This window comes from Scleropages formosus, chromosome 16, assembly GCF_900964775.1.
Source record: "Scleropages formosus chromosome 16, fSclFor1.1, whole genome shotgun sequence".
NCBI classification, from domain to species: domain Eukaryota; kingdom Metazoa; phylum Chordata; class Actinopteri; order Osteoglossiformes; family Osteoglossidae; genus Scleropages; species Scleropages formosus.
In genome coordinates, this window is record NC_041821.1 from 16,132,167 (window position 1) to 16,143,975 (window position 11,809).

The window sequence follows — 11,809 nt, forward strand, 5'->3', positions numbered from 1 at the left end:
TAAAATTCCTTCCTTTAGAATTTTTTTGAGTGTGTCTGGTCTTGGGGTGACCTTTACAGTCCACAGGAATTCTTGGTAATTACCGCTAGGCCACATCATAGATGAAGATATAAGGATAACCTGTGAGTATGATGTTTCCATATGTATAATATGACTCTTTGGAAAACTTCCTGTTGCTGCTATCAAATAGAAAGCCTGTGGTGAAATAATTTGCCAATGACCTCCTGTGGCTGTGGACTCAGAACTGGGAATGGAATCCACATACAGGCCAAAGATGAGGCTACAGACTGAGCAAGGGTGCAGAAGAAAAAGCCATCCACTCAACAGACTTGTGTTTTGTCTGGCTTTATGACAGTGTTCAGAGGTCACTGAGCTTTCCAGAGGCCACTCATGGCTGTTCTGGAGAACCCCCAGGATGTGTGGGACAGCAGGCAAATGGCAGCTCCAAATAAAGTTCACTACTATCTCTGCACGAGGAACATTTCACAGCTCATGTACATCCAACTTAGAGTCAAAACATGCAGAAGTGGGGGCTGTAGAGGAGAAAGAGGCACGTTCAGCTGCATAAAGCATCTCCCCATCCATATATCCCCTTGCCCCCCACTGTGGAGAGACCTGAGCCACATCCAACGGTCCCTTAACGTACTTGTTCAGCTGATTTGCAGTAGAAGTATCAAAGGAGAGGAACATATGTGCAAAAATACAGACACAATCCTATTAATAGCTCCATATCTGCATTTCCACTTCAGTGTTTCATCTTACCTCGCATAACAGTAACCTAATGCCAGTACATATATTCGTAAAATAAGGTAATTTAATAAATAACCGACAACACTGTAAGGCATGATTAAAGATGACTCAGGTGAGAGTAACAGAAACTAATATGTTCATGTATAAAATCAGTTAAACTAATCGCATAAAATCAATTCAAAGCCTGGATCTGATATTCTGAATGAAATTCATGTAAGATTATGACCAGGAACCGCTTCGCAAGGTGCTTTTTGCCATTTCATTTTCTGCAGCACCACAAGCAAACATTTTCTTATTTTATAAGTCTAGAGCAATATCATGGTCTGTTGATCGTTTGAGTTTCCATAGCAACCAGACTCCTGACATGTACCTGAGGTCTTCTGTGTTAATTAACCTCATTTTTAGTGTGAAAGGTTCATATAGTTAAATACTTGGACTTCAGGTTTTGTAAAGCATTTCCGTTCCTGTTCAGCATCCTGCGTTCAAACCTTGGTAAGATGTTTGGCAACAGACCTTGGCTCTACCAGAAGGCCTGTATTATGGTAGAAGCTGGAGGAGACTATGGGCTGCAAGAGAGAGATGGGGATCCCGACGATGCAGCCAGGGGAACGTTTTGATTGGCCTTGAGGAACCAAAGATCAACAGAAAGAAGAATTCCCACATGCCATTATTTCGGTCTCCACCACCCGTCACACGCAGCCACAAGCTGTTTCCCACATCACTGGCAAGGTTCCTTGGACCTGCCAAGATCTTTGCCAAGGGTTTCGTTCCACTCCCACCAAGTCCCAGGAGGGCAGTGGAGAGACGCTGGCCGAAATAAGGCAGAAAACCACAAGCTAACGAGGTCGCTCTGGCAGATGAAACCATGGGTTTGCGACCGAGCCATAAGGCCACACGCAAACTCAGCCCTCTCCACAGCCGGGCAAGAAGCAGTCAACAATAGCTCAGCAGCCGCTTCCCCACCCAGGCTACCAGCCCAAGTCTTCAATCGTGACTTCCCCTCACCACTCGTTTCTCGCATTTTTATCATCATCAATAAGAGCCATTCCCCACTGAAGCAATTTGTCGGAATTCAGAGAGCGACGGAAAGGTTTGCTTCTGGCAAAGATCATTGAAAAATGTCAGCATTTTAAATAAGAACATTCCAGATAGACTTATAAACACATTTCCCGGGTGTTTACCAGGCATAAAATTCTGAGCTGAGGAACGAGCAGCACCAAAAACCACAACAACCCAAAACATTTTGAGAAAACAGAGTCTTCCTGACCTTTGCCCATCATCTGGTTACACTGTATTTATTGTGCTTTGCCTTGTTTGGGAATTTTGACTGAGTGCTGTTGCTGCTGGATAGAGAAAATTCTGCTGTTCTTGTTTTGACTCTGAGCGCCTGACATCGTTTTTTTGTTGTGTCTGCTCTTCACAGCGACCTCGTGATGTAAACACAAATTCCAACCATAAACTGGAAGACCAACATCATCAGAGAAGCTCAGCTACCATGGTTATATCAGTATCATTTTCTCCAAGGGTCACCAGAATGTTCTTTTGGTTTCCAGTGTGGGAGTTGAGGTGGCATTAGTTCTTCGAGATTTCCTGTAATCTTTTTGCTCCTTCTTTTATGAATCCAGAAATAAACTGCAGCACATGTATTACAATTCATGAGAGGTTATGTAAGATCATTTACAACTTTAATATGCAGAGTGTTGATGTTTGTGGTTATAACTCCCAGAGTCATTTCCTCAATTCTGATGTTACACTTTAAGGTGTTTCTATAGAGGTGGTGCGGTGATACAGTGGGTTTGACCGTGTCCTGCTGTCCAGTGGGTTTGGGGTTCAAGTCCTGCTTGGGGTGCCTTGTGATGGACTGGCATCCCATCCTGGGTGTGTCCCCTACCCCGCTAGCCTTACACCCTGTGTTCTGGGCTAGGCTCTGGCTCCATGGGACAAGTGGTTTCAGACAATGTGTGTGATGATTCTATAGAGATGTTTAGAGAAAAGGTACCCAGTTCTGGTATTTAATTAAATTACATTTTCTGACAAAATTAGAGTTTTCTTCACAGCTAGTGGGGGGAGCATGTGGGTTAGAAGTTAGAGGCTTCACCTTGTACTCAAAAGTCCCAGGTTTGAATCCCACCTCTTGCTACAATACCCTTTGCCACTGCAGTCAACCTGTATTGATACAGTGGAAATTACTCCGCTTTACAAACAAGCGCATCATTACAAGTGCCAGATAAATTAATAAATAATGGTTACTTCTGTTCCTTCTGTTTCTAAAGCAGTTAATGAAGCCTATAGATTAGGCTTTATGTGTATGTCGTATAACTAGTTCCTATTTCTGATCATACAAAATAAAGGAAACTCCAGTCCTTTCATTTGTGCATCTTTGAAACAAAAGTCCTTATAAAAGGGTTTTGCCAATTTCATTGTCTGGGTTCATGTTACTGGATTTTGTTAGCTGAGGGCAGTACTGCACAAAAGACATGGACCAAAGTCCTTTTAATCTCATTCTCCTGCATTACTGTGTCTGGAAGGGTGATTCATTTCAGGTTCATGGAAATGTCTGGTTTGGCCTTTCTTCCCAGTGCAAAGGCCTGCTGTCCCTCTGCTCCTCTGCTTCCTTTTCCTGGCTTCGGGCTCGGGCTCGGGCTCAGGCTCAGGCTCAGTACGTGGCCGTGCCAATTACTGCTCAGCCACTGGCGGATTGGAGCGCGTGACGTTACGAAGGCCTTGTCATAGTGCATATTGTGTGGTGGTGCATTTCAGTAACTCTGAGAAGCCTCTTTATCACAGCATGGCGACATCATAAAAGTATAATTCACAATTAATCGCAACATGAGCACTGCATCCTCCTGTTTGGCACAGGGTTGTAAGGTACATGTTCAATTATACTAGTTACATAATTTTCGACTTATCATTTTATTTCTGTGACGGACTGGCATACCTTGCCTCACACCCTGGACCGGACTATAATAGCCCTGCACTGGAAAAAGACTTATCGATCATGGAAGGATGAATGGACGTTTATTTATTTGCGTCTGCCTTGTTCCGCTTTTGTGGTGTGTATTTTTTTTAGTGTTCACCATGTGCACAGTACAAGGATGGAGAGAGACAAGGGTCACCTAGGGGAACTGGTCAGCTAACAACCAATCAAGTGGCACCAAGCACACACACACACACACACACACACACCTGCTGTACGTGCTGGTACATAAAGCTTTGTGGAGGTAAGTTTTATGCTTTGTTGTTTTGAATAGTGTTTTGTCATTGTATCTGTCAATTACAAGGTATTTTTTTGTTTAACAAGACCTTGAAGTCACAGACTCACCCCTCATGGCTGCTTGCTGCCCATCAGAACACACTGCATCACCACTGACTGAATGACACACAGAAAGTTGCCTTGTCCTCATTCCTCACCAAACAAAATATTAGATTGGTCCCTTGCCCCATGTTTGTCATTTAGTTCTGCCCGATTTAACCTTGTGTTTCATCCTTTTAGTACACAGTGTTATGCTCTCCTGTGTTACTAACACCCAGGGGTCCAAGCTGAATTTCCACGGAGCTCCTGCCAACATCTTTTGGGGTGGTTGTAAATGATAGGAACCCGGTCCATTGCCATCCAGATGTAGCGTGGGAGATGAATCACTTCCTTTTACTTCGAACTGGATCCATGTACTGTACATAGTTTCAACTCTCAGAAACTCTTCACAGCAAGAAGAAGGTCCTGAATCGCAAAACCACCAGCTTTTAAGTGAGATGTATCCTCAACCATTCTATACATTACCAGTACAGATACTGGGTGGACTTTTGGAGCACCTCTCCAAGAATCCTTGCACTGATGAAGAATAAAACGCCTGTGTAACAGCTAATGTAATTGCTGCTAATGAAGATGAGCCTTCGCCAGAGAAGCAGACAGCCTCCCTCTCACGGGTACTTTGCAATAATAAAAGCTGGAAAACCATCAGATGTCCAAAAACAGAAGTCTGGAAGAACAAATCTCAGCTTTCAAAGGTAGTGCGAGGTTAATTTAGTGCTTCTCAGTCATGCTTGGAGCCATGTGCAGGTTTTCCAGTTATATTTCAACTGCTAACAACCTCAGAGGAACACAGAAGACTCACCACTGTATGAGAAGACTAAAGTAGTCCATTCCAGTATGTTGAGTCAAGGTATTGCTACAGGCAGTCCAGTGCAGGGTTATGGTGGTCTGGAGCTTATCTCAGAAGCATAGGGCATGAGGCAGGGTATATCCTGGATGGGATGCTAGTGCACTGCAGACCAATCTCAGACATGCACTCTTTGACATACTATGGTGAAATCACAGTCACCACACACACACACATTTTCTGAACTGCTTGTCCCATATGGGGTCACAGAGAACCAGAGCCTACCCGGCAACACAGGGCGTAAGGCCGGAGGGGGAGGGGACACACCCAGGACGGGACACCAGTCCGTTGCAAGGCACCCCAAGCGGGACTCGAACCCCAGACCCACTGGAAAGCAGGACCCGGTCCAACCCACTGCACCACCGCACCCACCGTCACAGTCACCATTTCATCTGAAATGCGTGTTTTTGGACTGTGAAAGGAAACCCATATGAACACATTCAGACTCTACACAGACTGAGAATGAGAGAAACATACATCCAGATGTGCAGCCTAGGTTCCTATTACAGTCCACCGTCCTATTACAAGTACACATCCTTAACCACTATATTGCCTACTCTGTATATATATGGTCCTCCAGAAGCAGACTTTAAAATTCTGGGTTAAATAAAGTCATCTTTGACCATCCTCTCAGTGTAAGATATTTTTAAATTGATAAAAAGTATTTTATCCAAGGGGGTGTGGTGGTGCAGTGGGCTTGGCTGGGTCCTGCTCTCTGGTGGGTCTGGGGTTTGAGTCCTGCTTGGGGTGTCTTGTGATGAACTGTGTTGCTGGGTTAGGCTCCGGTTTGCTGTGACCCCACTTGGGACAAGCGGCTTAGGTCTATGTGTGTGTGTGTGTGTGTGTGTGTGTGTGTGTGTGTGTGTGTGTTTTATCCAATGTCAGTCTCTCTTTCCTTGGATGTTCTTTAAGGGTCTTCTACTCTCTTGGTCTTCCCTAGCTTGGATCAATTTGGTCCGCTCAATGGGACCTATCTATCCCTTTCTTCAACCTGGCCTGCAAAAGCCAGCGGTTTTCCAGGGCAACGTCAGCACTGCAGCAACCTGTAACTATGTGTTTGGAGACTGAAAACAGAGTCCCGCCTTGCATTGCAGTCTTGACCCACCACAGGCCTGGTTCCTCCCCGCCGCACCCTTTCCCAGTACATTCTTTCTGCTCTCTCAATAGTGTGTGGGCATTTGGACTCAAAGGATTCTGGGAAGTGATGTTTGCTTAGCAGCCCCCTCTGTCTATTTCAGAGCATATAAATGACCAAAGATAAACGAGACAATTCTCCAGTGAACAGAGGAATCAAAGGCACTCATCTTCAGCATGGGCCGAGGTCCACTGTGGTTCCCCACTTTCTATGGATCAAATTACTAATATCCAGCTAATTTCCAGCTATTTATTACTTGTGCTCCTTAACGCTAGTTCACAGAGCATAAAGCACTCTTTGGTGTGTCTTCAGTGTGGTTATGAACATCAGCGTATCGCTCGGTCTAACGCCAGCTGCGCTTTCACATTAGCATCACCTCCAGCTTCAGCTTCACTCTGACATTCTGTTGCCAAACTATCTGTTACTGAGGTCAGCTGGCCTGCTGACAAAGCCACGCTACAAGAATTTTTAATGCTGGGTGAATAAAAGTTACACAAAAGCTTGAAATAAGTACATAGTGCAATTATTTTTAAAGGTTTACATTCATTAAAGGGGGGAGTGGAGTGGTGCGGCAGGTTTAGCTGGTGCCCCTTATGGGTTCGAGCCCTCCTTGGGGTGCCTTGTGGCAGACTGGTATCCCGTTCAGGGTGTCCTCCCTCCACCTTCAGCCTTGCACCCTGTGTTGCCGAGTAGGCGACCGCGACCCCCCCTCGGAACAAGCGGCTGTAGCAATTGCAAAAAGAAAAAAAAAAAATTGCAGTCATTAAAGGTTGAGACGGTTGCTTGATGTTGTTATGAAATACAGTAAAGAAGGTTTTACACTACTAAATTTACTTATGGATATGACTATTTGTCAGTAAGATATGAAGATTAATCAGGTAGTATTCATTTTCTTTCTCCTTATTAATGCCATAGAAGCCAATCAACTTTAAACATCTTTAAATAATAAAGGAAAATCACTGCAAAATTATCGTGATAATAAACTTATAGAGCTCTTCCCAGAATATGGATATATGAAGAGGTTCAAAAGAGATGTGAAGACATTTTTGAGCAGTTTGTCAAAATATATTCTTGCAATTTCTTCCGAAAGGCAGCTTTTAGTTAGGTAAATCCTTTATATTTCTCTTACAGGGGATGTGGTGGTGCAGCGGGTTTGGCCGAGTCCTCCTCTCTGGCAGGTCTGGGATTCGAGCCCTGCTTCGGGTGCCTTGCGACGGACTGGCATCCTGTCCTGGGTGTGTCGTGTCCCCCCCCCCAAGCCTTGCGCTCTGTGTTGGCGGGTTAGGCTCCGGTTCGCCACGACCCCGCTTCGGACAGCGTGTGTGTATACGTATTTCTTACCTTATTAACCCTGAGGAAATTTCTCTGGATGTTTAATGTCCTGATGTAACATGGGCATGGATGTGTATTACTGTAATGTCAGGACACAGATGTAAGGGTGCCATGTTTCGTTTCCGGAATGAGAGGACGAACCCAAGTGCAGAGCGAACGGGATGTCTATTAAGGGAGATCCAATAATCGTCGTCACAGACAGGCGCAGCTAGCCGAGGTGCAATCGTCGTGCTGAGGGGGATCCAGGAGGCGAAGTCGAGATTCAGGCAAAGGTCAAGGAACACAGGAATCCAACCGGGTTAGGAGGTTTCGGGGAGCGAGGAGAGAGGAGCAAGGAACAAGGAGCAAGGAACGAGGAGCAAGGGCAACCAGAATGGTGAGTCATAGGAAGCTTGAGGCGCAAGGCAAACAAGGTTCCGCATCAGTCTTGGTCCTGCCGCCGCCTTTTATGTTTCCGTCTTGACCGGGTCTCAGGTGTAGCTCATTGCACCAGCAGCGTGGGCGTGGCAAAGGGGCGGTGATCTCAAGTGCAGAGTTTATATACAAATGTGCAGTGCAAATTAGGAAATGAAACGTAGAGGTGAAATGAACACAAGACTCAACGGCTGTTCTTACAAAAACAAAAAGTGGAACGGGGGTATGGGACAGGAACTAGTGCAAAAAGATGTGGTGAAGACAAGACTGAAACATGTGACCTAGACAGGAGCTTAGGGACTGGAACAGAAACATACTAGGAATGAAACTTGGGAAAGAGGTAAGTAAACAAGGACTGCTAGATTATCGCACATGAAGGAGTAGAGAGCTAATAAAGCTTCCTGCTTGCCTTTTATAACTTTTTCTGCATTTGGGAACAGGTGTGCTGATTTCTGCCAGGTGGCTCAGAACACAACAAGAATTACACAAGAATTAAGACTTTCTCTCTAATGTACATTGTACATGGGTATCAGGAAGATGGTTTCATCACAAGTTCCAGACATAAATCAGTCCCTGGTTGAAGATACATTTTTAATGTAGGAATTTTTTAATTCAGGACGAGCCACTTGGTTTACATGCGCTCACGTGCATTGCTTTTGTCTACAGGATCCATATACTGCAATGGGTTTAAGAGATATTCTCTTCTTTGGCATTTCTCAAGGCAAGCCACAGGCCAAATATTTCATTTTATTTTTCAATCAACAGCTCATTTCACTGCAGAAATACAGCTGGTCATCCCATTCAGCTGGGAAGAAATGCAAATAGCACAATAATAAAAGCTGAGATGTAATTTATAACCCGTCTCCCCACCCAAAACCTCCTTGTCTGTGTGCTTTGGATGCGGAGGAGAAGATTCAGACTTTGAGTTTGTTGACAGCTGGAGAAGTACACAAGGTCTGCTGACATGATGATATTTCTTGTCATTCTCGCAAAAGTGGGGTCCACTCCGCAGGCCTGACCGCATACCCTTCTGACCTGTGGATGTGTGCCACTGGTTAGCTGAGGCTTTGCTAGGGCTCAGCAAAGTCACATTAAGTTATGTATACGACATCCATTACCACTCGGTGGTATTTGTAGTTATTAATCGATCAAACCTTTGAAAGGCCTCCCGGTGTCTGTGCTGTAGCTCATTGGCCAACTGGACCCCGAGCCGAGTTCCTACACCAAAAATATATAAAACACTGGCCTGTGAGTATTCCACTTCAAGCAGCACCTCTCCAGCAGCCAGAGCGAAATTAAATTTCAGAGCACGTCTGAACCGAGGTACAATATTTGCAGGGAGAGAGAGGCCTGCTGCACTGTCCTTGACTTGTTTGTCAATATGGCTGCAGTGTGAACCTCACCAGTCATGGGCACTTAGGGTCAGGGATGAAGAAATCTCATTGCCCAAGCAATAATGCTCCACTCACAGCTGTGAACAGACCAGTCATCTGCCAATATTTCTTGGATGTGTGGAGGACACAACACTGGAGGAAACGCTTCAGTCCCCCTATGCTTGTCAGAAAAAAGGAGTTGTGTCATGTTCCCTGTGTCATTTCTCTTTTTGTAGCTTCTCCCTGCTTCACTCCCGTTTAAAGCCTCGGAACCCTACTGTTGGAAAATTAACAGCACAGACCTCTGCAAACTGGTCCCTTCACACCGCTTCTTCTCTGCCTTGAACACACTGCGAGACAGATGGCCAAGCATATGCCACACCCTCCGGCACCACCAGCTCGCGCCCTCTCGCTCTTCCTCAAGGCTGAGACGCCCAGCGTGTTCAGCACCCGCAGGGCAAGCGAGTAAGAACGGGCCAAAATCACTAATGGTCACGTCGCTTCTGCCTCATCTTGAAGGACCTGAGGATTCTGAGCAGAGAGGTGATGAAAGATGAATGACTCCACAGCCCGAGAAAGCTGGTGTGTCCCTAAATTGTAAAGGGAGCGGGAGTAAGAGTGTGTGGCAGCAGCATCAGGGCACGAGGCCACGTGTGTAACTAAGGCAAGGACAGATGAGGCAAAGTGACCCCTGGTGTTTCCTCCCACCGTCCAAAGATGTGTGTTTCAGGAGGATTGGTGACTCTATATTGCTCTTAGTGTGTCACCCTCTGCACCCAACTGTGGCTGAACAGAGGAGGATCTTCAGCCACAAATTGGTCCTGATGTGCTACACCAAACGGCATGACCTGAGGTCATTCATTCATTCATTCATTCATTCATTCATTCCCAGTATGAACTGTAGGTGCTGGTGAATTAAAGTATGTGGACTGGATGGCCATTAGTTCAAGTACTAGGAGGGGACTTTATTACTCCTGATTTAGTTGTTTAACTTAAATCATTCCAGAAAAAAAACACAAGGGTGGCAGGTGGTGCAGTGGTTATTCAATTCAATTCAATTCAATTCAATTCAATTCAATTTTATAGAATGCTTTTCTCACCCAGGGGGGAGTGGTGGTGCACTGGCGCAGTGGGTTGAACCGGGTCCTGCTCTCCGGTGGGTCTGGGGTTTAAGTACCGCTTGGGATGCCTTGCAGTGGACTAGTGTCACGTCCTGGGTGTGTCCCCTCCCCCTCCAGCCTTATGTCCCGTGTTGACAGGTTAGGCTCTGGCTCCCTGTGACCCTGTATGGGACAAGCGGTTCGGAGAGTGTGTGTGTGTGTGTGTGTGTGTGTGTGTGTGTGTGTGTGTGTGTGTGTGTGTGTGTGTGTGTCACAAAAGCGCTTGAACACAGGCATAAGGCAAAGAAACAAAGAAGACAGCCGGCTGTTGACAGTTAACAGTTGTCACCTTGTAATCAAAGCACACAGCTCCTACTCTGCTTCTACCGTACTACCCTTAATCACGGTACTTACCCCCAACTGATACAGTAAAAATGACTCACTTTTATAGATGGGTAAATCATTGTAAGTCATTTACAGTACAAACTTTACATTGAAAGTTGCTTTAGAGAAAGGTGCCGTGAATGAATAATAATAAAATTAGCTGTTATTCCACATAGCTGGTTCTCCTAATGGTGTCGATGCCGTTCAGTCAAGTCTAGCTGATCAAAGCGGTCAACCTGAATCTTTCAGGAATACCAACATGCACAGCGATCAGGTCCTTAGCTGTGAGCAGAGGAGTGATTAGAGCAGGATGGGATGTGTCTGCAGATACCCAAGAGGACACTGGGGACAGGCTGACAAAACAAAGCTGGGAGAAAGAACATCGCTATCTAGTCTGTAGGGGAGAAGTCCAAACAGCAGCTCAAAGGAGAATATTTTTACATCTGAAAAGAAATTATCAGAGACAACAGTTAATCATATGTAAGAAATATTGGTGGCAAGTTAGGGCTAATAAGGTAATTATAATAACAACGGCCAAGATTTCAAAGACACTGCTTCTGTAGAAAATCCACACTGGATACACAGTAATAAGGAAAAGGTGTTGTGTAGAAGCAGATGATGTTTCAATCTTCTTGTAAAGGTGGACAATTAGGAGGAGCGTGTGTTAGCGGCGTTCCACAGCTGCGCTACTTCTCACATGGATCACTGGTCACCACACAGACATTGTGTGATTATAAAAGACGGTGGAAAATAGAAGCCCTTTGGAAAGTGCCAACGTTTGACCCGTTTTGTCAGTAGGAAAGGCGACGCCCATCATTCACCGGGACGCACAGAGGACCAGATTTCGGCCACGGCCAGCCCCCTCCGGCATTCAAGTGATCTGAAGATCTCAATCGCTCACAGAAGCACATTCGGTCAGCACTCGGACTGACCGGCTTTTGGCTGGTCCAGTCATCACGTCGCTCTCCATCTGATCTCACCCTTGCTGACCCCAAGTAAGGTGTTAAAATAATGAACAGGCAACTGGGGAAAATAAAGCCGACGTCCCAACACCTTTGTAATGTTTTATCTTTCACTTCCTCCGGATCAGTTTGTGCTCATCAGTGCTCGTTCTCCTAATTCTGGGTTTCTCCTGCATATCTTCTGAATTTCATACCAGCATCC